The sequence below is a fragment of the Rhinopithecus bieti genome, unplaced genomic scaffold, assembly GCF_001698545.2.
Source record: "Rhinopithecus bieti isolate Rb0 unplaced genomic scaffold, ASM169854v2 scaffold_3043, whole genome shotgun sequence".
Taxonomy (NCBI): domain Eukaryota; kingdom Metazoa; phylum Chordata; class Mammalia; order Primates; family Cercopithecidae; genus Rhinopithecus; species Rhinopithecus bieti.
Window position 1 is genome coordinate 1,623,974 of NW_016804580.1, and position 27,397 is coordinate 1,651,370.

Here is a 27,397-nt window from a genome sequence, read left to right on the forward strand (position 1 = left end):
AAAAAAAAAAAAAAAAAAAAAAAAAGTCCTTACCCAATAAAGGAATTTTAGGAATTTAATGGGGATGTGTATAAAAACACCTGACAAGTAGAAGTCAGTAAATAATTGTGTTCTTATTCTCTCAAAGTCATTATCGCATTATTTCCTCAAATCAGTCATTGTTATTGCCATAGAGGTAGGGAACATCTCACACTAGTAAGAAGTCACCTAGTAATGAAAGGTACAGACAGGGAAGCCCTTTTAGTTTCTTTGCCTCTATATCTTCCCTGTCCCCTCCTTTCCATTTCAAGAGTCTTCAGAGTTTTCTTCCTTTTTTCATCTAATGTCGTTCAAATTTGCTCCAAAAAGAGACCTTCTCAATTCTGGGATGTGAGAGGACACTAGCTGTGAGCAGATCCCTTCTAAGAGGTTGGCGCACACCACAAGCGAAGACGTTGGGTTGAGTCCTTTTTTAAAAAAAGCTGATTTGGGGACATGTCTCAGACAAGTCATAGGGGATTGAGAGAAATTGATCAAGGTGAAAGTAGAAATTGCAAAGACTCTGAACCAGAAACAACATAGTGGCACAAGAGATGGCTGCAAGACAAGCGTGGGTTGATGTGTAAGCCCAGGAAGGATTACTGGGTAATATGGTTTGACTGTGTCCCCATCCAAATCTCATCTTGAATTATAGTTTTCACAATTCCCACGTGTTGTGGGAAGGACCCTGTTGGAGATAATTGAATCATGGGGGCAGTTTCCTCCATACCGTTCTCATGGTAGTGAATAAGTCTGATGGTTTTATAAGGGGAAACCCCATTCACTTGATTCTCATTCTCTCTCTTGTCTACCACCATGTAAGATGTGCCTTTCGCCTTCTGCCATGATTGTGAGGCCTCCCCATCCACGTGGAATTGTGAGTCCATTAAATCTCTTTTTCTTTATAAATTACCCAGTCTCGGGTATATCTTTATCAGCAGCATTAAAATCGACTAATACACTGGGGATCATATCACATCTTGCTGCGCGAGAGCTCTTTTCCAGGTAGAAGGCCAGGATATGAATGGAGAAGGACCCACCTAAAACTAACCAAGTTAGAAGTCTGAGCAGTTGAGTCTAGGGAGAGAAAAAGAATAGGATTCAGTAGGGTTGCTAAGCAAACTCTAAGAACAAAAACCCTGGGACCAGATTCTTGCAGGCTCAAAGTATGAATTCTGTTTCTGTCAGTTCTGAGACTAAAAAAAATTTTTTTTTAATTTTATTCCGATTTTCTGTTGAAAGCACTTCTTAAAAACTTGCCGGGTGCAGTGGTTCATGCCTGTAATCCCAGCACTTTGGGAGGCCAAGGTGGGCGGATCATCTGATGTCGGGAGTTCAAGACCAGCCTGACCAACATGGAGAAACCCTATCTCTACTAAAAATAAAAAATTAGCCGGATGTGGTGGTGTTTGCCTGTAATCCCAGCTACTCGGGAGGCTGAGGCAGGAGAATCACTTGAACCCGGGAGGCGGAGGTTGCAGTGAGCCAAGATCGCACCATTGCACTCCAGCCTGGGCAACAAGAGCGAAACTCAAAAAAAAAAAAACACATACATACACACACACACACACACACACACAAATAAAAAAAAAAACTTCTTATCAGAATTAGCTGAAACAGAAAGAAAGGACCTGTTCACATCAGAACTGCCAAACTATACAGTTGAGCTTGCCCCCAAAGAGACAAGTCATGGGAGAGGCCATGGCTACTACCCTCATGGTGTTCTGCTAGAACTCTGTAGTCAGCTTAGCATGAGAAGCCTCCGACCCATGCGCGGAGATGGCTCTAACCATTCTGCCAGTGCTTCTCTAATTGCTCCATTAGAAGATCACAATCTCTGCTCACATGTCACTGTGCAAGATTATTTTTCTGCCCACTTGTAGCAGTTGTCACATCTTGACAGCCCGCTCAATTCCCTGATCCACTGACATCTTGTCACCTGGCAAATCTGCAATAACGTAGCAATACAGCCCCTGGCATCCTATATTCCTATACCTGACGCATGAGGAGTGCTGGAAAAAAAACTCATGCGGGTGGGTTGGTGCCTTGGTAAATTCATGGTGTCCAATTTGCAGGGCCTTTTATATACCTTGGCAATTCCATTACATGCCCAGTTCCCTCCACGGCTATACTAGGCATCCACTGTTTCCTATTGTCTGCCTGTTCTCTGGACTCCTAACTTCTCATTTAACTGTTCTCCTTTTTCAGAGAAACATGATGCAGGTGGGTGAGCATTGGCCTGTAAATACAAACCATCCTGACTTTCCATCTCAGAGAAAGAAATGTCTCCCCTCTCACAAAAGAATAATCCACCTGCCATCACATCCCTCTATCTCCTCTGAGATCCAGCCCATCCCGTGATTTTTCTCTCTCCTGAATCTTTCCCTTCTCCCTACCACGGTCTCCTTTCCCAGCTCAATTCCATCTCAAAATCAAAAACAAACGAAATCACCCATTCTGCTATGCTCCTTCATCTATTGCCTTACCTTTCATTCAGAGTGCAACCAACTCTTGTCCCTTTTCTTTACCTGCAAATCCACTAAACCATTGTTGGAAAGCATCACCAAGTCTAAGAGCTCTTTCAACATTTGCCACTTCACCTCCGAGGGTATGTGAACCGCTAACAACTCACTCAGTACCTGGTTTCCACCACAGTCCTCTCCTTGTCCTTTGACCTCTGACTACTATTTAGGGTCCTTTCACAGGTTCTTTCTTGGGCCAGTGCATAAGAGTGGGTGTTTCCTATGAGTCTTCTTTTTCTGATGTGAATTTAAAGTGGCTGGTATTCAGTTTACCGGTGTTCCCCCACACACTGCTCTATGTCTCGTGTCTTAGCCTGCTGGCTTCCTCTAAACATCTCTGCCAACCTCTTTCCCCTTCAGCTCCATCCTCATTTCCTCTGCAGTGGGTTGTCTTGTGTGCACATTTTTTTTTCAGACGAAGTTTCACTCTTGTCCCCCAGGCTGGAGTTAAATGGCGCATTCTCGGCTCAGTGCAACCTCTGCCTCCCGGGTTCAAGCGATTCTCCTGCCTCAGCCCCCTGAGTAGCTGGGATTACAGGCGCCTGCCACCAAGTCCGGCTAATTTTTATATTTTTAGCAGAGACGGGATTTCACCATGTTGGCCAGGCTGGTCTCGAACTCCTGACCTCAAGTGATCTGCCCGCCTTGGCCTCCCAAAGTGCTGGGATTATAGGCATGAGCCACCGTGCCCGGCCTTCTGTGCACAGTTGATCACATCATTTCCCTGCTCAAAGACCTTCCATCCCCATCACTCTTGAGATGTGCTCTGTACTCCTTATTAACTGGGCATGCAAAACCATCCACCGCCTGGCCCCTGCCTGTGTTTGTTAACCATTAATTGGTACACATTTCCCTTTTTTAATTCCTTCCAGTCTTACATTATGGCTTCTGGCTGCTTTTATTATTTGATTACAGAATTTGTTTGTTTGGTACTGGCAACAAAGACTTTAGGCATGTTTTCATCACTTCAGTATGTTGGGGGGGGGCGTCTTTAATAAGGTTGGAAAGAAAAGATACACAAAAACAAGCAGTTCTGCTATTGCTGTTATCCACATATGGTTGATGTGCTTTTAAAAATTTATATCTGTTTAAGTCATTCTTGAGTTGAAAGTGATCACTTTACAAGCCCCGCTGACAAGATTCCACAGAATAGCCAAAAACTTAAAGACTACAATGGCTACTACCAAGTAAGAAAAATTAAGACTCTGGGGTGGGCATAGTGGCTCACGCCTGTAATCCCACACTTTGGGAGGCCGTGGTGGGTGGATCACCTGAGGTCAGGAGTTCAAGTGCAGGCTGGTCAACATGGCAAAATCCCGTCTGAAAATACAAAAATTAGCTAGGCATGGTGGCACGTGCCTGTAATCCCAGCTACTCAGGAGGCTGAGGCAGGAGAATCACCTGAACCTGGGAGGCAGAGGTTGCAGTGAGCTGAGATTGCACCACTGCACTCCAGCCTGGGTGGCAGAGCAAGCAAGACTCCATCTTAAGAAAAAAAAAAAAAATTAAGACTCTGATAATGTGAAGAATGCCTCTTGAAGGAAACAAACTATTCAATCCCTACAAAATAATGCCAGAAGTGCTTACCAATCATCCACAAAGACCTCTAAAACATAGAATTGATGTCACCCTCTGCATATGACTCATAATTAATACAATCATGCAATCAGTCCCAGGGCCAAGTAAAACATCCCAAAGAATAATCTGCATATGGGTGACAAAGGAGTTTCAAGAATATCCCAAATTCTATTTACAGTGACCATACAGGGGCTAAAACAGGATTGTGAATTTAAATGTAAAGCTTAAAACCAAATCAATGTTACTCTCTGAAGAAAGAATGCTTTAATAGACAGGGAATATTATCAAAGAACAGAAAACCCAACTAGTTTTAAGGTTCTTTCTGTATACTTAGAAACACTATGTCCTCATTCCAGGGATGAGGAGCCAGGAGAGCATCCTAGCCACCAGCATCCTGAACACTGTAGTGGGATGTAACAGGCCGACCTGCCCGTGGGATAGAGGCCACAGTCATTACCTGTATTCCAACTTGCAGCTCATTAAGCAAACTTCTAATTATAATGTAGCCACCGCCCCCCAACACACACACACACCATGTAGTTTTCCTGAGGGAGAAAGGCAAGCATCCTAAGTACTGCATGGTTTGAGTATTCTTTTTAATTAACAAATTAATATTCTGGTTTATAAATCATCTTGTATGAATCTGGTTAACAAAAGTCTGCCTTCGTATATCCATTATCTCAGGAACTGACAAAATCAAGTTAGGGTGCCTACAAAGATGAGGGGCAGATTCTGGCTGCCTTTTAATTTCGTCATTCACCGGCTATCTGTGCCAGAGAATGGTAAGTTCTGGAGATAAAACAAGGTACAAGACAGTTTCTTTGCTGCCTTGAAGCAAACAGCCTGGTGGGGATGACAGACAAGTAAACACACAAATACCATCTGAGCTTGCAGAATGAAAGCCGGCTATCTTCTGTAATCATATTAATTTCAAGAAACCATGATTCTGTGTTTTGGTGAATGCCATTTAATTCAAAATAGAGGAACTTTGCCTAAAATGACTTCATAGAACTTCATTCTTTTATCCACAAACATTGCAGGCAGCTTAAAATTGCAAAAATGTCTGCAAATAATCTCTGCTTAGTTGGCTTTTATTTGCCTTCAGTTACCCTCAATGAAGATTAATTAGCTAGTTCTCTGCTTCTGAGTCAGTTACCATAATGTATTTTGCTCTCCTACCATAGTTGAAAGATAGTTTTCAACAATGTAAAAGCAGCTGGATGTGGTGGCTTACACCTGTAATCCCAGTATGTTGGGAGGCCAAGGTAGGGGAGGGTCTTCAGCCTAGGAGTTTGAGACCAACCTGGGTAACTTAGTGAGACTCCTGTCTCTACATACAATTTAAAAATTAGCCAGATGTGGAGGTGGGTGTGTGCCTGTGGTCCCAGCTACTCAGGAAGCTGAGGTGGGAGGATTGCTTGAGCCTGGGAGGTGGAGACTGCAATACGCTTTGATTGCACCACTGCACTCCAGCCTGGATGACTGAGGGAGATTCTGTCTCAAAAAAAAAAGCAAAATTGTAATTCTCATGCACATGTAAAATGAATATATGTGAAAGCGTTTATTCTACTCATAATGAGGGAAGCAGTTCAAAGGAGAATGTAGAGCACCACCACCTTTACAGATCAGGAATATTAAGATAAATGTGCTAATAAAAGAACTGGCAGGATGAGGGGCAGGGTGAGTCATTAGGACCTCTACCACGAAGGACATAATTTGCATATTTATGGACAAGAATTATTTTGCATTGCTATCAATTAACTGCAACTCGGAGTTATCAAATAGCTCCCACAGGATCAGAATCAGATAACTCAGAGGTGTGTGATCTGGCCAGGTGCAGTGGCTCATACCTGTAATCCCAGCACTTTGGGAGGCTGAAGTTGGTTGACTACGTAAGGTCAGAGTTTGAGACCAGCCTGGTTAACATGATGAAACCCCGTGTCTACTAAAAATACAAAACTTAGCCGGGCATGGTGGCACACACCGGTAATCCCAGCTACTCGGGAGGCTGAGGCAGGAGAGTTGCTTGAACCCAGGAGGTGGAGGTTGCAGTGAGCTGAGATCACGCGACTGCACTCCAGCCTGGGTGACAAAGTGAGACTCTGTCTCCAAGAAAACAACAAAACTAAAAGTCAAAGAAGTATGTGATCTAAACAGTGCAAACCTATCCATTGTGGCACAAAATTTTCCCTACACCGTGAACACTATCGCTGCCCATCACTCTAATGTTAAGGGAAGGATTCACAGGAATGAACCTCACAGGCTCACTTCTTCTGAATTTCAGTCTCCCTGCACCCCACAGATTACCCCAAACGGGGAAACAGATGGGCCTGGCTCAGGCGTGATTGGGTCCTTTGGGCAGTCAGGAAGTATTGGCTTACCTGAGTCGCCTGAAGTGGGAGTTATCAAAAGGACAGGTTTGATATGGAGATTTATGAAAACTTCAAATTCAGTGTGCAAGAGTAGGACCCAAACTAGGAAATGGTGTATTTAGACAAGTAGAGATAAAATAAAATAGGAACAGATTGAAAACAAGTTGCCAACATGAGCATCCGTGTCTCATTTCACTGGTCCAGAAGTGACAGGTCCTTGGCTATGGGAAGCAAGCCTAAAAGTGTAGAATCAGGGTGGAATTCACCCACAGTGCAGTGTTTCTGTCTTTTTTAACTGACTTCCAACAATATTCTCTTACTCTAGACTGGTCTGAAGGTACTGAGTTATCTCAGTTGATTGCTCATTCTGCCTTACTGTTTTAACAAGTGTCATGAATACTTTCTTCTTTAGCAGAGCTCTTTTGCAGTTCTATAAATCGTGCCTAACTGATAGCAATGCAAAATAATTCTTATCCATAGGCAAGCAAATGAATTGTGTCCAGGGGAGAGGCAACTCTCCCTCTCCCACACCACAACGAAAAGGTAGTTCTGCCTCCATTGACACACTCAGCTCGATAGTTCTGATCTATACATGTAAGTGTATCTATTCTGTGGATTCTCCTTTGAACTGGTTATAACACCTTTCCAGTTTTCTCACTGATGATTTAAATTCAGTCTTTACGGTTGAGCCCAGGAGTTCGAAAGCAGCCTGAGCAAAATTTCAAGAACTCGTCTTTATAAAAAAAATTTTTTAAAATAGCCAGGCATGGTAGTACATGCCTGTAGTCCCAGCTACTCCAGAAGCTGAGACAGGATTGCCTGAGCCCGGGGGTTCAAGCCTGCAGTGAGCCACGATCACACCACTGAACTCCTGGGTGACAGTGAGACTCTGCCTAAAAATTAAAAATAATAAAATAAATATTTTAAAAGTGATCAATATCATATCTGTATGAAATACATGGTTTTACCTTTATATGAAAATTGTCTTTTAACACCTCAAATGAGGGTGCTGACAACATTTTTTGAATGAAATAAACAAATTACAGTGACCAAGAGGATAAACTTTGATGGCAAGTGGATAATCATTCAAATTCCTGCTCTGATACACACTAGATGCTTAACCTTAAGAAAATTATTGGCTGGATGTGGTGGCTCATGCCTGTAATCCCAGCACTTTGAGAGGCCGAGGCAGGCAGATCACAAGGTCAGGAGTTCAAGACCAGACTGGCCAACATGGCAAAACCCCGTCTCTCATAAAAGTACAAAACTTAGCCAGGTGTGGTGGGGGCACCTGTAGTGCCAGCTACTTGGGAGGCTGAGGCAGGAGAATTGCTTGAATCTGGGAGGTGGAGGTTGCAGTGAGCTAAGATCATGCCATTGTACTCCAGCTTGGGCAACAGAGCAAGACTCCGTTTAAAAAAAAAAAAATAGAAGAAAGTTATTTAGCCCTTCTGTGTTTTCAGCTTCTTCAGGTGCAAAATGAGAATAATCTTCTCTTTGATGAATTTGATGCAAAATCTGTATGAGACAATGCATAAAAACACTTAGCACAGTCCTTGGAGTGGAGACCCAGCTTAATAATCAGTATTCAGGAGTATGTGTTTAAAGAAACCAGAATGTGTCACCTCAAAATATGCCTCTTTGACATAAATGTTTTTTGAGCTAAAGGCAATTAAGAAGCGACTCAGAAAAGCTCTTTGCCTTCCTTCTGTTTGCCTAAAAGCAGGGCAGAGAATTGCAAAGACAAAAGGTCTTCTACCCTCCCCCTATTTCCCAACTAAAGCCAGGATGTAAATTCTCCTTTACAACCTTTTATCAGCTCAGCAACAAAGCCAGGAGATTCTGCCAGTGGACTTCACTCCGTTCATTTCCCATAAATTTGCCTTCCTACATTTTCCCACCTCTAGAATCCTGGGACGGCTTTCCCTTTGTCTTGTCACTTCTCTGAAATTTATTGTTCTTTGTCGAATATACGACATAAGCCAGACTCCTAAAGCCACTGCTTTGAGTTACTTTTCTCCCACAGGACGTGCACTGCATGCATTAAAACACTTGCTTGTTTTTCTCTTGTTAATCTGTCTTTTCTTGTGAGTCTGTCCGAACTACAAACGTATGAGGGTTGAGGAGGAGTTACTTTTTTCTCCCATTCATAGTCTATACAGCGGCAGTCGTTATTGTCTTGGCAGGGGTCTTAAAGCAGCATTTCTTCAACTGCAGTGTGCCCATGAATCACCTGAGAAATGTAGTAAAATGCAGATTCTGGTTCAGTAGATCCAGGGTAGGCCCTAATATTCTACATTTCTGAAACCGAGGGCTAACCTTTTTTTTTTTTTCTTTTTTTGAGATGCAGTTTTGCTTTTGTTGCTCAGGCTGGAGTGCAGTGGTGTGGTCTCAGCTCACCGAAACCTCTGCCTCCTGGGTTCAAGTGATTCTCCCCACTCAGCCTCCCGAGTAGCTGGGATTATAGGCATGTGCCACCACACCCGGCTAATTTTTGTATTTTTAGTAGAGACGGGGTTTCTCCATGTTGGCCAGGCTGGTCTCAAACTCCCAACCTCACATGATCCGCCTGCCTCGGCCTCCCAAAGTGTTGGGATTACAAGTGTGAGCCACCATGCCTGCTACTGAGGGCTAATCTTTTAAGTTGCTTGCACCTTGTTGATTTTTGCTGCTTGTTGATTTTTTAAACCCACATAGCTTAAAGGCAGGATGCTAAATGCTGTAACTTAGCCTTCACTAGCTTCCCTATAAATAACACTCTGACATATATGTCACCATAGTAACAATTGCTTAAGTTGTCTTTCGGGAACTTGGGGCGGCCCCTATCCAGTTAAAACCAGCTGAGACCACCAACCCTCTGAATGCACCTGCATGGATGTCCAAAAAGTGACATTTGCCATCACAGGGCCAAAACTCCACCCTCAGATCATGTTAACACTGCTATTTTCTGACCACGTATCCTAAGAAGAGCCATGAGCCCAGACTACACTTGCTCAGATCACCAATTACCTCATTTCCCCCCACCCTTAATTACCTTCCCCCACCTTAGACCATCCTAATTCTTTACTCCATAAATATCCCTAAGCACTATCCTTGAGGAGGTAGATTTGAGAGCTGTTCTCCCATCTCCTGGCTGGGCTGCCCTGTGAATGAATCTTTTCTCTTTTGCAAAACCTACTGTCACCTCGATTGCCTTACTGTGTGGTGCTGGCAGAATGTACCTGGTTTGGTGTCATATCTATGAGCTCCCAGACAATGCCAATCCCACTGAACTAAGGGTCTCACTTTCAGTAACAAGTTTTTAAAAGTCTCCTGGATCAAGTTCTTCTGCCCTGACAGTCTTTTGCATAATAGTCTAGAGCAAGACTTCACACACAAGAAACATGGGACTGTCTCATAGGCAGAAAGGTTTGTGGGAAAAGCAATGAGTCCATTTGAAAGCTACAAAAGTAAAGTGAGCTAAGTCATGATGTCACCAATAAGTGTTCTATTTTGTTTTCAATTTTCAGATAAAAACCATAACAAAGGAAATAATGGAAGAGGAGATTTATGTTACTGGGAACATTTAACATAATTATTTTCCTGATTCAGTGGCATGGTTCAGTGTCCCAGGAGCTCTGCATCAGAGAGTCACCCCGATCCATCATGCCCAAAGCCCCCAGTCAGGCTGCTCTCTGGATCCAGCCCAACAAATGCAACCCTTGAATAGGGTTTGTGCAAGCAAACTTGATGACGACCGAAGAAACCCTGTCGCTTCTGAGAAAACACCCAATCCAAGAATGTGAGTTCTGGAAATGTCATTAAATGTCAGTTATATCCATGCCTACGTGTCCATATCAGCTATGCAATCACCATCAGCAAGTTCTTTTTCCCAACCAAAAAAATGAGTAAATTTCTCTGCTAATTAAATATTTCCTCAGGCTGGGCACAGTGGCTCACGCCTGTAATCTCAGCACTTTGGGAGGCCGAGGCGGGTGGATCACTTTAGGTCAGGAGTTCAGGATCAGCCTGGCCAACATGGTGAAACCCTGTCTCTACTAAAAATACAAAAATTAGCTTGACATGGGGGTGTCTGTAATCTTAGCTACTTGGGAGACTAAGGGAGGAGAATCGCTTGAACCCGGGAGGCGGAGGTTGCAGTGAGTCACGATTGTGCCACTGCACTCCAGCCTGGGCGACAGAGCGAGACTCTGTCTCAAAAAAAAAAAGATAAAATAAATAAATGAATAAATAAATGTATCTTCACTAAAACTCAAATAAGTGAATTTTGAGATAAGAATTTTATTTTTTATTTTTATTTTTATTTTTTTTGAGACAGAGTTTCGCTCTTGTTGCCCAGGCTGGAGTACAATGGCACAATCTTGGCTCACCACAACCTCTGCCTTCCAGGTTCAAGAGATTCTCCTGCCTCAGCCTCCCAAGTAACTGGGATTACAGGCAAGTGCCACTATGACTGGCTAATTTTTTTTCTTTTCTTTTTTTTCTTTTTTTTTGTATTTTTAGTAGAGATGGGGTTTCTCCATATTGGTTAGACTGGTCTCAAACTCCCAACCTCAGGTGATCCGCCTGAATTGGCCTCCCAAAGTGTTGGGATTACAGGCATGAGCCACAGTGCCCAGCTGAAATAAGAATTTTAATGGGAAAATATCTTTTATCTGTATTCAATGTTGACTCCATGCTAATTTGAGTGTTTGAGATGGCCATTAGGTGCTGTAACATTAAAGAATTTACAAATACTTAACTATTTGAATCATAACTACAGTTTTAAAATAAGTTTACTCATCTAAGGGTGAAGATTCTCTTACAATGGGAAATCTTAGCTCAACTTTTACATGTTCATGTTTTATATTCATTTTCAGGAAAGCATCAAGTTCAATACCTAGGAACTCCTGTAGAGTATTGCAGAATCTTCTTTAAAAGAACAAAACAAGGCAAAACAAAGTTTAATAGGGTAGCGCAGCCAGGTGTAGTGGGTCATAACTGTAATCTCAGCAATTTGGGAAGCCAAGGCATGTGGATCTCTTGAGCCCAGGAGTTCAAGACCAGCTTGGGCAACATAGCAAGACCCCACCCCTAACAAAAAAAAAAAATCAGCCAGACGTGCTAGTGCACAGCTGTAGTCCCAGCTTCTCAGGAGGCTGAGGTGGGAGGATTGCTTGAGCCTAGGAGTGTGAGGCTGCAGTAAGCTGTGGTGGTACTAGTGCACTTCAGGAGGCCGAGGTGGGAGGATTGCTTGAGCCTAGGAGTGTGAGGCTGCGGTAAGCTGTGGTGGTACCAGTGCACTTCAGGAGGCCAAGGTGGGTGGATCTTCTGAGGTTGGGAGTTTGAGACCATCCTGACCAACATGGAGAAACCCTGTCTCTACTAAAAATACAAAATTAGCCGGGAGTGGTGGCGCATGCCTGTGATCCCAGCTACTCGGGAGGCTGAGGCAGGAGAATCACTTGAACCCGGGAGGCAGAGGTTGCAGTGAGCCAAGATTGCGCCATTGCACTCCAGCCTGGGCAACAAGAGCGAAACTCCATCACAAACAAACAAAAAAAACATAGAGTGATTTCTGGCCAACACAGCAAGAAAGAACTGAACCAATGAAAACTGGTCCAAATCTTCGAGCCTATATGAAAAAGCTGCCTAATTAATATGGAAGGCTCAGGGAAATGACATACCATGAAAACCTAACACTACAAAAACTAGTTATCAGGCACATATGAGGAGCGAACAAAGTCCTAATTTGCTGGCCTAACATTCAAAACTGGTGAGTGTCTGTGTATCATCTTAAGACTGTTTGGGGTTTATTTGTGGAGTTCAGCTGAGTGTCAGCAGAACAAAGATTAGTGCAAAACATCTTTCAGAAATCACACCCAAACATTTGCATGCACCTTAAATATGAAATGAAATGGCAAGATGAGTATGTCACAATAAAGTATAAATAGCAAGTGAAATGTCTCATCATACTGGGACACTTTTATAAATGAGGCAAAGGCCTTGTCAAAAAATAATGATGATTTTCAAAATTCTGAAATGCAAAGGGGAAAACTACTTCATTCAGTTAACAGGGAGCACACAAGAATCTCCCCGTCAACCAAGACTTTTTTTTTCTATGACCCACTCTTTCTAAGACAATAATAAAAAACTATAAACTAGAATTTCTTGAAAGAATCACTTCTAGAGTTTGCCCTTTATCTGCTGTTTTACTGTTTTCATGTCTGTCTCTGGTATGACTTCCTCGTCTATTAGTAGCCTCCTAATAAATGTGAACAAATGAAGGCATGAGTAAGAGACAACTAAGCATGAGGTATTGCGAGATGGCAACTCATCCAGGGAAAATTAAAATCTGGAGTGGATCAGATGGAAAAACAAAATAAGACATTCTAGAAAAAAACATCACCAGGAGGATTTCGAACCAAAAGGTCCCCTGGCTAACCTTCAGCTAATTATAAGATTTAATTAACTAGAAAAACTCAATCCTTGTTTATTCTATTTAATTGAGATTTTACAGTATCGAAAATGATGTTACTCAAGTGTTCTCATTAATATTTAATGGAAGTGTAAGAGAATTGGCTAACCAAATTTACTGTGCTTAGGTAAACTGTAATTAGGAAGGGTTAGCGGAGCATCCCAAGGGACCTATCAATCACAAAATGAAGCAATACAGTTACAGATGAATTTCAACCAGGCAACATACAAAACAATGATCCTCAAAAAAGATGGAATAAAATTACTTGAATGTGGTGGTTGGTTCTGACAAGTGCAGTCAATCACGTGTCATTTCAGACAACTCAGAAGCAATAACCCTACCCAACAGACTTGAACTCTTTGTGTGTGTGTGTGTGTGTGTGTGTGTGTGTGTGTGTGTGAGAGAGAGAGAGAGAGACAGACAGAGAGAGAGAATGAATTTCACTCTTGTCACCCAGGCTGGAGTGCAGTGCAGCCTTGGCTTACTGCAACCTCTGCCTCCCAGGTTCAAGCAGTTCTTCTGCCTTGGCCTCCCTAGTAGCTGAAATTACAGCCCCCCACCACACCCAGCTAATTTTTGTATTTTTAGTAGAGAAGGGGTATTGCCATGTTGGCCAGGCTGGTCTCGAACTCCTGACCTCAGGTGATCTTCCCACCTCGGTCTCCAAAAGTGCTGGGATTACAGGCATGAGCCACTGCGCCCAGCCCAGACTTGAGCTCTTGATTGCATGAAAGTGTGTTAATCTTCTATCTGCTTATTCCCAATTTCCCAGCTGATAAAATGCGCCATTGTTATTTCACTTACAATTTGGAATAACCTGCATCTAGTTAAGTTGGAGCTACTTTGTCTTGTTGCAGATTTTCTTTTGCTTTGCTGTCTTCATTCTAACTTGGCAGAGCCCAGGTGCTTTGTCTCTATTTGCCTACAAGACTCTTTTCCAAGACATCTCAGGTTTCCCTCTAAAGCACTTTCCACCTGGAGGATATGTGTTCTTATTCTTTAATTCCTGGCCCTATTTCCTGTTCATCTATAAAACTAGGCTTTGTGAGCAGGATCATGCATGGCAATGAGTTCTAATGAGTTTTTAATGTTTCACACCTCATGATGAACATATATTTGCATTTCAGAAAATGCTTTTAAGGAATGTTTTTTTTTTCTGCCCTCACTCCCAACTCGGTTGTCTTTAAGCAAAACCAAAGAGAGCTATGGCCAGCCTGGGCAGATGGCTGCAATCATTTAAGCCTCTCTGGCTGTGCTGTGGCCCCTCTTGCCTCCCTAGCCTGCCCTTGCTTGCCCCTATCTGAACCTCTGCCCCCACTCCAGCTGAACAGATTTGCCATTCTCAGCTTTCATCTTTGGGGATCACTCTTGACCATGGTTAACAATCGCTGTGATCATCCTCACATCACAGACTTTTGGGCTTCTGTTTCTTAGGACAATGCCTGCTCTCCCTGCTAGCCTATCCCTCACCCCAGGCCCTCCAACCTCCAGCCACCCCAACTCCAGAGCCACATCCTCTCCCACTGACTAACCAAACTGCCAAGCCAAGTCCAATCCCCAGACCTGGAGCTCAGAGAAATTATTAATCCAATCAAAGGCACTAAAGTTGGGATTCTGACTGTGAAGCAGGTACCAAATTTTTGACAGAGAGGGGCTCCTCAAACCATACTATTCGTGGATTAAGTGTCTGGCAATAGGCAGGGGATATGATGTGATCTAGCAAGGCCTTGCATGGGAATTAACCTGCGTGAGCTCCACTTGGCTGCCCTCCAAAGGTCAATGCATTATTTGAGCCTCGGGGAGCCAGCCACTGCTACATCAATGGCGGCATCAGGGTATCCTTTTTAGGTCTAAACCTGCATTTTCCTAATATTCAGGTCTGTAGGAACTTTTACTACAAGAATTTTACAGGAATGGCTAAATATCTGTAAGTACTTAAAAGTATATATGGTAATATATAATATGACAGAAGAAGTAAGACCTAATGTTAGATAGATCAGCAGGGTAATTATAGTTTACAACCATCTATTGTACATTTCAAAATAGCTACAAGAGAAAAGGGGAATGTTTTAGCATAAAGAAAAGACAAATACTTAAAGTAATGGATATCCCAAGTATACTGATTTGATATTTACAAATTATACAAATGTATTAAATTGTCATGTGTACTCCAAAACAATATACATCTATTATGAATCAATTAAAAAAAGATAAAAGTATGTATGGATCAGTAAGTACTTCTAAGTATCTGTAAAGCGATATAAGTGCATATTAGTGTAAGAGAACTAAGGAGAATTTGAGATCAGTGTTTACACAGTGCTAGCATTTTGTTATCTAAAACACCTCTTTTTCAACTCTATCAAAGATTGAATGCATTTTTAAATTCAAGGAATATAGTATTCAGGATGATTATTTTATTAAGGCTGTGGACTTTTCCTTAGGCATTGAATGCTTCTATTTAGTTCAACTACTTACTATCTTTTCTTCTCCTTTTTTTTTTTTTTTTTTTGCTTAACTTTCTATTTCTTTCCCAGTAATAACATATATTTTCTCAACTTCTTAAATCTCTTTATTAGATACAATTGAATGTAATTTGGAATTTACGAGTCTTATCACATTCTTATTCTGCTTGAGCAATTCAAGATACAAGAAATACAGACTGTCTAAATTTCTTCAGAGTTCCTCCAACTATTTGCTTAAAATTCCTGAAATTAAAATTATAGTTCTTTGACACCGCTTCTGTCTAATCATTGCTGATAACTGGAAAACACCAAATGGCTTACTTACACAACGCACCACTCTGAAATTTCTCACATAAAGGGTTGTCTTACACAGAAATGCTGACCATTTTGACAAGGGAATGGCCCTACAATTGGGCCAGAGCTAAAAATAAGCAGAGTAAACAATTTTGATACTCTTCTTCAATGGTCATAAATCCAGTTAGCATGTTATCATTTACGTGTTATGATTTTGTTCATGATAGTTGTAGTAGAATGGCCTGAAGAAATCAAGATCTGTTATATCTGCTACATTACTTTAGTTACCAGACTGATAACTAACATTATAGTTTATCAAGTATTTCAATTTGTTCCTTGGAATAATCCTGTGAAGTGGGTATTTTTTATCACTAGTTTCATATAATGAATATATTATTCATTATATGAATTATATTAATAATATAATGAAATATATTATTCATTTTATGAAATATATGAATATATTAACAACCACTCTCTGTTAGTATCAATACATTCTATTTATCCTCCTCACTTACTGCAGTATTCTCTCTGCAATGATTCTTTAATCTCATTGAGAAGCCTCCATGCCCAATACATGCCTCCTATCTTCATTTCCCTCCTTCCCCAACTCACAACCTTGAAAACATTCTTATCTCTCTTGTTTCTTTTTCTGTTGTCCTTGACTGGCAGATTTGGAGCCATGGATGTACCCAACTGTCTGCCATCTGGGGCTACCCCTGACTAGCCAAATACTGCTAGAGAAACTCTCCTGAATGATTTCACTCAAAACTCAGCTCTGTGAACTTCAAATGGGCATTTAAGGATACCTGGCAATCCTACTATATTTTCCTAATAAATTTCATTTTCCTCTTTCAAAATTATTATTTATTCTCCCTTCTCCTCCAACCTCCCATATGCCCACCAACACACTCACTCTCCACTGATGACCTCACTTCATACTTTATTGAGAAAATAGAAGCCTGCAGAGGAGCAACACTTTCATACTCTTCCCACTGTATCTAAACATCTCTAAGTTTCTGTGCCAGTCTTAGTCAGCTTGGGCTGCCATAACAAAATACCACAAAATGACTGGCTTAAACAACAGAAATTTTTCATCTCACATTCTGGAGGCTCAAAATCCAGCATCACAGTGTTGGCTTGGTTGGTATCTGGTAAGGGCTCTCTTCCTGGCTTGCAGACAGCTGCCTGCTGGCTGGGTCCTCACATGGTCTTTTCTTGGTGCATGCATGAGGGAGAGAGTGCTGGTGTCTCTTCTTCTTCTTACAAAGATACCAGCCCTATCAAATTAAGGGCTAACTCTGTGACCTCATTTAAATAGAATTATCTCCCTAAAGACCTTATCTTCTAATATAGTCACATTTGGGACCTGGACTTCAACATGAATTTTGGGAGACAGAATTCGGTCCTTAATAGTGCCTGTGTTTTTCATCTTACCATATGTTACAATAGAAAAAAATGTCCCTGGTCTCATCAAAAATCAGTAGCCTCCAGTATGCTCTGGCCCCTGCCCGTCTCACTTTCTTAACATCACTGACCCCCTCATCTCTTCCTTCTCTTACATAACTAGGGTTATTATCCTCACAAGCACACAAACACACTCCTCCCTTGCCTCCATAATCCCTCTCCATCTCCCAACTCATTTTTCTACCTCCCTGTAAGTACCAGTACTCTAACAAATTATCTGAAATTACTGCTTCCCCTTCCTCAACAATTTATTCACTCATCAGAAGACTTAAAACTGGCTAATGTAGCTTCTGGGGCTCAGCAAATGAAAGTCCAAAATATGACACTTCGGACTTCAAACTGAGAGCACGTGGAGAGCAGAAAATGCAGAGAAGGGCTTTCCCCAAAGGTCCCTCCCTACCTAAACACTGGGTTCTCCTAAGATACTCAATCATTGTCAATAACTTCCCCGGGGTATCTCATTGACTGGGAGAAGACTGAAGCATATCCCAGGAAAAGAAGACTAGAATTAATGCCATACCAGGAGCCCAGATGGGCTTTGTCTCAGACTACCATCTGTTCTTCAGGTCCATTCATCTTCCCTAAAACTCATTTACTCTTCCTCTAAATTGTCTGCATCCTACCCTTCCCTCTCCCTGTGAAGAAGGGTATATAAGCTTTCTAAATCCCATTGGGTCATTGAGCACTCATCTTCCTGGGATGCATGCGTACACATAATATACATGTTTGCCTTTTCTCTTGTTAAGTGATCTATTAATTTATTTCTCAGACTCAAATATCGAACATCCAGAATGGAAAGAAAGGGATCTGTCACCCCAACATGGATCATCTCAAGCTCATCAACAGCCCCCATGTTCCAAATTCAATAGACGCCTCACTTATCTTTTCTTTTTCTTTTTTGAGACAGAATCTTGCTCTGTCACCCAGGCTAGAGTGCAGTGACATGATATCGGCTCACTGCAACCTCCACCTCCTGGGTTTATGTAATTCTGCTGCCTCAGCCTCCCGAGTAGCTGGGATTACAGGTGTGCCACCACGCTCAGCTAATTTTTGTATTTTTAGTAGAGACAGGGTTTCACCATGTTGCCCAAGCTGGTCTTGAACTTGTGACCTCAAGTGATCCACCTGCCTGAGCCTCCCAAAGTGCTGGGATTACAGACGTGAGCCACTGAACTGGGCCTCACTTGTCTTACTCGATCTTTCAAGAACACCTGACCCAGTCAACCACTCTCTTCCCTGAAAACTACATCACACTCTCCTGGTTTTCTTTCTGCGTCCCTGACTGCTCCTTCTGCCTCTCCTTTGTTGGCTTCTGCTCCTCTTTCAAGCCTCTAAATGTGGGAATACCCTGGAACTTGCTCCTAGATCCTCTTTTCTTCTCCAGCTATTTCCAGAGCTAAGTGAGCTCATTCCACTCTCTGGCTTTGAGTCCTATCTCTCTGGTGATGACACCCAGATTGATATGTGCAGCTCTGACCTCTCCCTTGAGCTCCAGACTCATTTATATGGTCGAAAGGCCCATCTGACATTTCCAACTGGACGTCTAATAGGCTTGTCAAATGTAGCATATCCAAAACATAACCTTTGACTTTCTTCTCTCTTTTCCAGTCTTCCCCATTTCTGTGGATGGTAATGAACTATTCAAGCCAAACATTTATCATTCTGATTCCTCTCCTTCTCTTCTCTCCTATACCCAGGCTTTTGACGATTCAGCCTTAAATCCATCTACTTCTCTTTATCGGTACTTCTACTGCCATCATTCAAGGTACATCAGCTCTTGTCTGGATGGAAGCCATGGCCCCATAAGTAGTCTTTCTGCTTCAATTGCCTGACTGCCATACATTCTCTATGCAGCTATCAGAGTACTATTTTAAAAACTTAAGTCATACTTGTCATACATGACATATTGTCATGCCCTTGCTCAGAACCCTTCTGAGGCTTCACTTATTATTAGAATAAAACTCAAATCTTTACCAAGGCTTACATCCTACAACATAACCTGACTTAGTAGATCTATTTCCTCCTTTGCTCTCTGTATTGGTCCATTTGCATTGTTATAAATAAATGCCTGAGACTGGGTAGTTTATTGGGAAAAGAGGTTTATTTGGCTCACAGTTCTGCAGGCTGTACACACAAAGCATTGTGCCAGCATCTGCTACTGGTGAGGGACTCAGGAAGCTTATAATCATGGCGGGAGGTAAAGGAGAGCCAGCACCTCACATGGATAGAGGAAAAGAGAGAAAGAGAGAGGAGACAGTGCCAGGCTTTTTGAGACAACCAGATCTTGTGTGAACTCAAAGAATAAGAACTCACTCATTACTGCAAAGACATTCACGAGGGATCTGCCCCCATGACCCAAACACCTCCCACTAGGCCCACTTCTAACATTGAAGCTCACATTTCAACATGAGATTTGGAGGGGACAGACATCTAAACCCTGTCACCCTCCATGATCCATTCTTTCTGCTTCTCAAATATGCCAGGTTCAGCGCTGCTGTTCCCTCTGCCTTGAATGTTCCTGTTCATCCTTCAGGTCTTAACTCAAATGTCAGCCCCTCAGAGTGACTTTTGCTACTCCCTGTGGAAAGCTCGTTCCCACCCCCACCCTCAGCATTTATTTCTACTTCTCTCCTACCACTTAGCGCTATGAGCTCCAGGAGGGCAGGCTTTTGTCTGGCATGCCCCCTGCACGTTCTCCAGCACCAAGCACAGACCTGGCGCACAATGAACGTTTGCTGAAAGAATGAAATTGATCTCAGACTCTCCCCCCAGCTCCAGGCTGCCAAAATAAGCCCCTAATTGCCTTCCCTGCTTCTCCTTTTGTTCCTGCCCCATCTGTCTCCTAGGCAGAGCTGTCTCAGCTAGACCAGTCCTGGGCTCTTCACACATCAGAGTTAGAAGGTTGACAGGGAATTAATAGAAGATAGAACCTGAAAGGCTTAGGAGGGGAAAGACTTGGAGAAATCCGTTGTCAGTCAAAAATAATAAAGTACAGAGGTGTATTTGAGGAGGTAGGGGAGGGAGTACAGGAAAGGGAAAAAATCTGTATAGTCCAGGTGTAAGTAAGAAAGTTCTTTCAGCATTTGTCAAACTTGAGTTTGGGAAAGGGTGTGGGAGATAAATAACTGAGAAGAGTAAATGGGATTGTAGCACAGATGAGGATTCTGAATTAGGGCCACTCTGGCACCCAGGCTGGAGTACAGCAGTGTGATCAAAGCTCACTGCATCCTGGAGCTCCTGGGCTCAAGCAGTCCTCCCACCTCAGCCTGCCAGGTAGCTGGGACTACAGGCATGTGCCACCAAACTCAGCTAATTTTTTTGTATTTTTTTGCAGATATGGGGTCTTGCTATGTTGCCCAGGCTGGTCTCAAGTTCCTGAGCTCAAGTGATTCTCCTAAAGTGCTGGGATTACAGGCTTGTGTCACCATGTGCAGCCTGGAACCCTGTTTATGTACTTTAAGAAGAAGGAAAATAAGGACGCATTTTTTTTTTTTTTCTGACATGTTGAGTTGTGTTTCCTGAAATACCAGCCTGGGCTGAATGCCAGGGGCTTGTGATTTCAACAAGGTTATATACATATGAGAAAACTGAAGCTCTAGGTGGTCATAGGACATGACCACTGTCATTCAGCTGATGGTTGACAAAAGGAGGATTCGAATCCATGGCTTTTACCTACAGGGCCCTTATTGTTATAAGCGTTCTCCTTGCTTCCCTCCAAAGCAAGAAATGAGGTTAGCCAGACATATGGCCTCCAATTGTTATCATTTTCCTTTCTAATTGTTTACAGTAATTTAACTCAAGCTGGCCGGGCGCAGTGGCTCATGCCTGTAATCCCAGCACTTTGGGTGGCCGAGGCAGGTGAATCACCTGAGGTCAGGAGTTCGAGACCAGCATGGCCAACATGGGGAAGCCCTGTCTCTGCTAAAAATACAAAAATCAGCCAAGCGTGGTGGCAGGCACCTGTAATCCCAGCTACTGGGGTGGCTGAGGGAGGAGAATTGCTTGAACCTGGGAGGCAGAGGTTGCAGTGAGCTGGGATTGTGCCACTGCTCTCCAGCCTAGACAATAAGAGCGAGGCTCCATCTCAAAAAATAAATAAATAAAAAAATTTAAGTCACTCTCACCAGTTTTTGGTTTCCAAATATATATCTTTATCCTCCCTTTACATATCAAAATAACATTTGTTTCCTTTGTCATTTTCTATCACCTCTCTTCTTCTCTGTGATTCATTAATCATCACCAGTAGTAAGTATCAAATTATACGTGTAAAGAACCTTTAGTACCAGGCTGTAATTTATCTCCATCTGGAGAATGAAATTTGCTTAAAATGACTGGAAGGGCTGGGTGCAGTGGCTCACACCTGTAATCCCAGCACTTTGGGAGGCCAAGACAGGAAGATTGCTTGAGCCCAGGAGCTTGAGACCAGCCTGGGCAACATGGTGAGACTTTGTCCCTACAAAAAATTTAAAAATTAGCTGGGTGTGGTGGGGTGCGCCTGTGGTCCCAGCTACTTGGGAGGCTGAGGGGGGAGGATGGCTTGAGCTTGGGAGGATGAGTCTGCAGTGAATCATGTTTGTGCCACTGCACTCCAGCCTGGGCAACAGAGCAAGACTCTGTCTCAAAACAACAAACAAAAACAAAAAAAACAAAAAAAAAGAAAAAAAACGACCGGGAGATTTCTGACTAACTCCACACAGTGGCGTTTCCATTCCCTCCTTTATGGCTAGATGTTTCCGGTATGAAGATCGTTGTCTGTGAAAAGGAAGTCATAGACAGAAGAAAAAAGGAGCCATTCTGATTTCCCCACCCTCGGGGAACAATATGCAATCTGCTCCAAACAATGAGTATCATATCCCTTTCCTGTTTTTGTTTAAAACATGGCTATCAAAAAACATTGGAGGTTCTTGTATTCCTTAGCTTTTTTCCTACAATCTTCTTACAACTTCACAGCCATTGTTTTGCACACATTTTTCTTATACACACCTTATTTTTCCACCTACCCTTTCTGACTCTGATACCATGCAGTCATGCTAATTTGAAAGATGCTTTCCTGTTTTTTCATTTGCATTTATATCATCAGAATTTCCTTAAAAAATTTTTCCACTTGGTAGAAGCTTAAATAGACACACGTTTTCCAAATAGATAAGAAGGAAGTTTTAAAATGATAACCATGATATAGTTAACTTTTTAAAAAAATTATTACCTCAAAGACTAAAGACCCTGAAGTACTTTATAAAAGAGCTAGTGCACATTTTTGTTATGGTGAAAGTCATGTGAATATGTGCATTGCATGTGATCATACCCAAAAACTCTATAAGTGTTATCTAGAGACTAGATACTGATGCATACCCCCTGGGGCTGATTTAGGCACCATGAAATAGTTGATAACACCTGCACAGAACCTCTTTACCAAATGGTAGCCAACAGCTACTTTAATCATAAGCCTGATAATGTACTACTTCATGGCAAATAGACCTTAATAATTCTACTCCTCTCTTGCTGCCAACCCTGTACTGAACAGTGAGAATACATTGTGTGCATTGCCACCCAGGCCCTCTATTTTCATCCTGCCAGCTACTGGGAGTTTTGTCTACTGACGGCCCCCACTGGATCCTTCCCACACAGGTGTCCTCTGGGAAAGGAACTGTCTCTTCCAAGGTGACACCTTGTATTGGTGTCACACTGCTATAAAGAACGACCTGAGACTGAGTAATTTATAAAGAAAAGAGGTTTAATTGACTCACAGTTGCACCTGACAGGGGAGGCCTCAGGAAACTTACAGTCATGGCGGAAGGCAAAGGGAAAGCTGGCGTGTCTTCTAACAGGGCAGCAGAAGACAGAGAGCAAAGGGGAAGTGCCCACACTTTTAAACCATCAGATCTCATGAGAACTCAGTCATGAGAACAGAACACGAGAACAGCAAGGGGAAATCCAACCCCATGATCCANACTGTCTCTTCCAAGGTGACACCTTGTATTGGTGTCACACTGCTATAAAGAACGACCTGAGACTGAGTAATTTATAAAGAAAAGAGGTTTAATTGACTCACAGTTGCACCTGACAGGGGAGGCCTCAGGAAACTTACAGTCATGGCGGAAGGCAAAGGGAAAGCTGGCGTGTCTTCTAACAGGGCAGCAGAAGACAGAGAGCAAAGGGGGAAGTGCCCACACTTTTAAACCATCAGATCTCATGAGAACTCAGTCATGAGAACAGAACACGAGAACAGCAAGGGGGAAATCCAACCCCGTGATCAATCACATCCCACCAGGCCCCTCCCCTGATACATGGGGATGACAGTTTGACAAGAGATTTGGGTGGGGACACAGAGCCAAACCACATCACAGCTCCTGAGAGGCAGCCACGTCATGACCGACTGATGCCTAGTCCCTTACCTGGGGTGGAACACAACTGGGGAGGCCATGCTAGCCTCAAGCCCCCTATGGAACTGGTTGAGTCCTCTGCTGCAACTGCATTAGGATCTATCTGTCTTCTCCCGCTACTTAGTCCTGTTTCCCTCATGGGCATTGTTCCTGAGAGCACTTCCTAGTAAGTGTCCTATATACAAATCTGTATCCCAGAGTGTGTTGCCCAGGAAATCCAATTTACAACAGTTTATAATACAAAAGAAATTGTATAGTATGTAGTTTAATTGACCTGTGCTTCTAACAGGCATGCAAAAAAATTGTGTACATAAATTGCCCAATTAACTAGCCCTGAATGAGTGCGATCTTAGAATTAAAAGGATGCATACAAATTAGAACAGGTCTTAAACTTAATTTTTTTTTAAGACTGGTCTTGCTCTGTTGTTCAGGCTAGAGTGCAGTGGCGCAATCACAGTTCACTGCTGCCTCAACCTCCTGAGATCAAGGGATCCTCCTGCCTCAGCCTCCCCACTAGCTGGGACTACAGGAGTGTGCCACCATGCCCTTCTAATTTAAAAAAAAAAAAAAAGTTGTAGAGATAGGATTTTACTGTGGTATCCAGGCTGGTCTCAAACTCCTGAACTCAAGTCATCATCCCTCTTTGGCTTCACAAAGTCCTGGGATAACAGGCAGGTGCCACTGTGCCTGGCCTTTAATTTTATTTCCTCTTGATGACAACATTTTCCATGGGTACGCAGCCATCCAAGTATAAAGGAAACAAGTAGACAAGAATAAGGATTCTGCAAGTGTTTGCTTTATACAGCCTTTTTCAGAATGCATTATAGACTATACTATAGATTTTATTTATTATAATAGAGAATTTATAATTTCATACATAAAGGTAATTTCAATCCTAAATCTGTGTCAATAAAGTAGAACACCTAACAATGACATTAGGTCGCTCTTTCACTTTTAATCAAGAGGACAATCTTTAAGCCAATAGAAACAGTCTTTAATCACGCTAAAAGGAAAAACACTGAATATTGAAGAGCAAAATAAATTTAAAATCTTTAGGGAAAAGCTTACATTTGAAAGAGTTGACTGTTCTAAAACATTTATGAAATACCATTTTCGATGTGCAAAATAATGAATTTATTCCCTGGTCCACATTTTTGCCTGAAGCACCGCTCCCCACCCCACAAGTAATTAAGAGTTATTTTATGGGACAAGAGTTAGCCAGTCAGATCCAATTACTGTGAATCAGAAAGACAAAATTTATATATCCTTTTCTGTACTCCCATAATACTGATCTTCTCTTTACCAAATGGTAGCCAACAGCTACTTGAATCATAAGTCTGATAATATACTACTTCATGGCAAATAGACCTTAATAATTCTGCTTCTCTCTTGCTGCCAACCCTGTACTGAACAGTGAGAATACACTGACATTGTCATGGTTCATGACACATTGATTAATCAGGTAATATACATTCTAAACACTTAGTGAAACGGACTGTAAAAAAACTATTTTACTGACTCTGAGGGGCAACAATTTGTCTTCTTCTACTTTAATGACGATACTGTGTCTCTGTCTTTACAGTCAATGGTACTTAAAATTACCTGGAATGACTGGGTTTCACTGACTCAGTATCACTTAAAAGTCAACTGAATTTTGCTAAAATTTCCAAAAAATAAACAAGAAATACTGAACAATTTTCAGCATGCTAAGAGATAGAGAAGCGAGTGATAGAAAGGATAGAAATTATTGAACAATACGTTCTACATAGGATGATGCACAATGCTAATTTCACTTTGAATACAGCCAACTGGGAAATGATGAAAATCCCGTTCAGTGTAACAGGAAATAAATGTGCATGGGTGCAATTTTTAATAGAATAGCGTTGCCATTCATTTGGCTGCACCAGAGCCAAGGAGACACTCAGGGAGTGCTTGGTAACAAAAAATATGGACCTGATAAATTATGCAGCCAAATTAGCAAGTAATTAGACAGAAACATTGAAACTGCACCAGAAACAGCAGCTATCCCAGAAATTCCAAACATATGCTAAAACAAATAAGTGGAAGCTTGTGAAATTCACTATATTTACAATTGCTCACTCCTGTTTTCGAAATCCTAATAATTTCCTTGGGGGGAACTTCTGGAATCCCCCAGAGTTGGTTTCCTTGTCATATGTTTTTGTAGCATCCTATTTTCATTTCCTGCACATAACTTAATATTCCTGGGATTCAGTAATTTATGTTTCCCTCCAACTAGCTCCATGAGTCTAGAGACCTCATGTCTGTTTGGTTCTTTGCATGTCTAGTGCAGTGTGGGTTACATTACAGGTGCTCCAAATATACTTTTTAATAAATTAATAATCTTCTCACACACTAGCAGTTCTCTTTCCAGTCTTTTCTGGGTTGTTACTTGCATTGTCTCTAGATGCTCTTCCTTTCTCTTCCACTACCACTCTGATGAGAATACAATAGCAGACAGCATCCCTGGAACAACATGACATCTACAGAAAAGGGGCATGCCCCTCCCACCCCTTTGTACTCTGCACACCAAAATAGATCACTTGTTCCAGTGCAGTCAGGCATCCCTGATGGGCCCCAAAATACATAGGCAATAATCTCACAGGAATCTTACATCTCTGTCTGAAATCATCTTCAGAACCATGCAACATGTATTTTACTAGGTGCTCTGTAGATAACCAAAGTGATGCAGAAACCACACACATTCATCCAGTACCTACCATGTGCCAGTTATTGCAAAATTACCCCACATCAAAGACAGACAGATAGCAAATCTCCCTTGAATCCTTCTGTCCAGCTATGGTCACACTCACACTTTCTAACATTCCCCCTGCAACAACATTCTCTCCCATCACCCCACCTGATGCCTTAACTGCCTTACGTTTGACCTCTATAACATTATTTCCAAATTATTTTTTTTTTTGAGATGGAGTCTCACTCTGTTGCCCACGCTGGAGTGTAGTGGCACAAGCTCAGCTCACTGCAGCCTCCTCCTCCCAGGTTCAAGCAATTCTTGTGCCTCAGCTTCCTGAGTAGCTGGGATTACAGGAGCACACCACCATGCCCAGCTAAATTTTGTATATTTAGTAGGAATGAGGGTTCAACCTTTTGGACAGGCTGCTCTCAAACTCCTGACCTCAGGTGATCCGCCCTCCTTGGCCTCCCAAAGTGCTGGGATTACAGGCGTGAGCCACCGTGCCTGGCCTATTTCCAAGTTCTGTTGTTGCATCATTTGTCGTTGTAACAGACACCATATTTCAATCCTGCCTGTGCCCCCACACAGTGTGTGAGTGTATGAGCGTGAGTGTATGTGTGTAAGCCTGCCATCTATTAATGTATTCATTTAATGATTGTGCTCTGATTGTCAATGATAAAAGAAGACAAACCGTATTTTCATTATACAGGATATTTCGACAGGTCTAATATGAGGTTTCTTCTCACTCCATTTATTCATACCTATTTCATTGTCTCCCTGTTTTACTTGCAGCTGTGCCCATCAACCACTAATTATTTTTCCTTTAGGAAGAAATAATACGTAACATCATCAATTTTTTCTTTTGAGACAGAGTCTTACTCTGTCACCCAGGCTGGAGTGCAGTGGCACAGTCTCAGCTCACTGCAACCTCTGCCTCCCAGGTTCAAGCGATTCTCCTGAGTAGCTGGGCTTACAGGCACAAGACACCACACCTGGCTAATTTTTGTATTTTTTGGTAGAGACGGGGTTTCCCCATGTTGTCCAGGCTGATCTTAAACTTCTGGCCTCAAGTGATCCTCCCGCCTCAGCCTCCCCAAATGCTGGGATTACAGACATGAGCCACCACGCCCAACC

The 27,397-nt window shown here is 42.3% G+C and overlaps 1 protein-coding gene and 1 long non-coding RNA gene across 2 annotated transcripts in view; one reads left to right on the plus strand and one right to left on the minus strand.

Annotated features, from left to right (window-relative positions):
* The window catches only part of LOC108527748 (uncharacterized), an 18,537-nt gene extending 8,224 nt beyond the window's left edge, over positions 1-10,313 (plus strand). Inside the window, exon 2 of the long non-coding RNA XR_001884918.1 lies at positions 10,000-10,313. This is a non-coding gene — a long non-coding RNA (uncharacterized LOC108527748). The remainder of the gene's footprint in view (positions 1-9,999) is intronic.
* ST8SIA6 (ST8 alpha-N-acetyl-neuraminide alpha-2,8-sialyltransferase 6) overlaps positions 1-27,397 on the minus strand; it is a 140,477-nt gene that overhangs the window by 83,450 nt on the left and 29,630 nt on the right.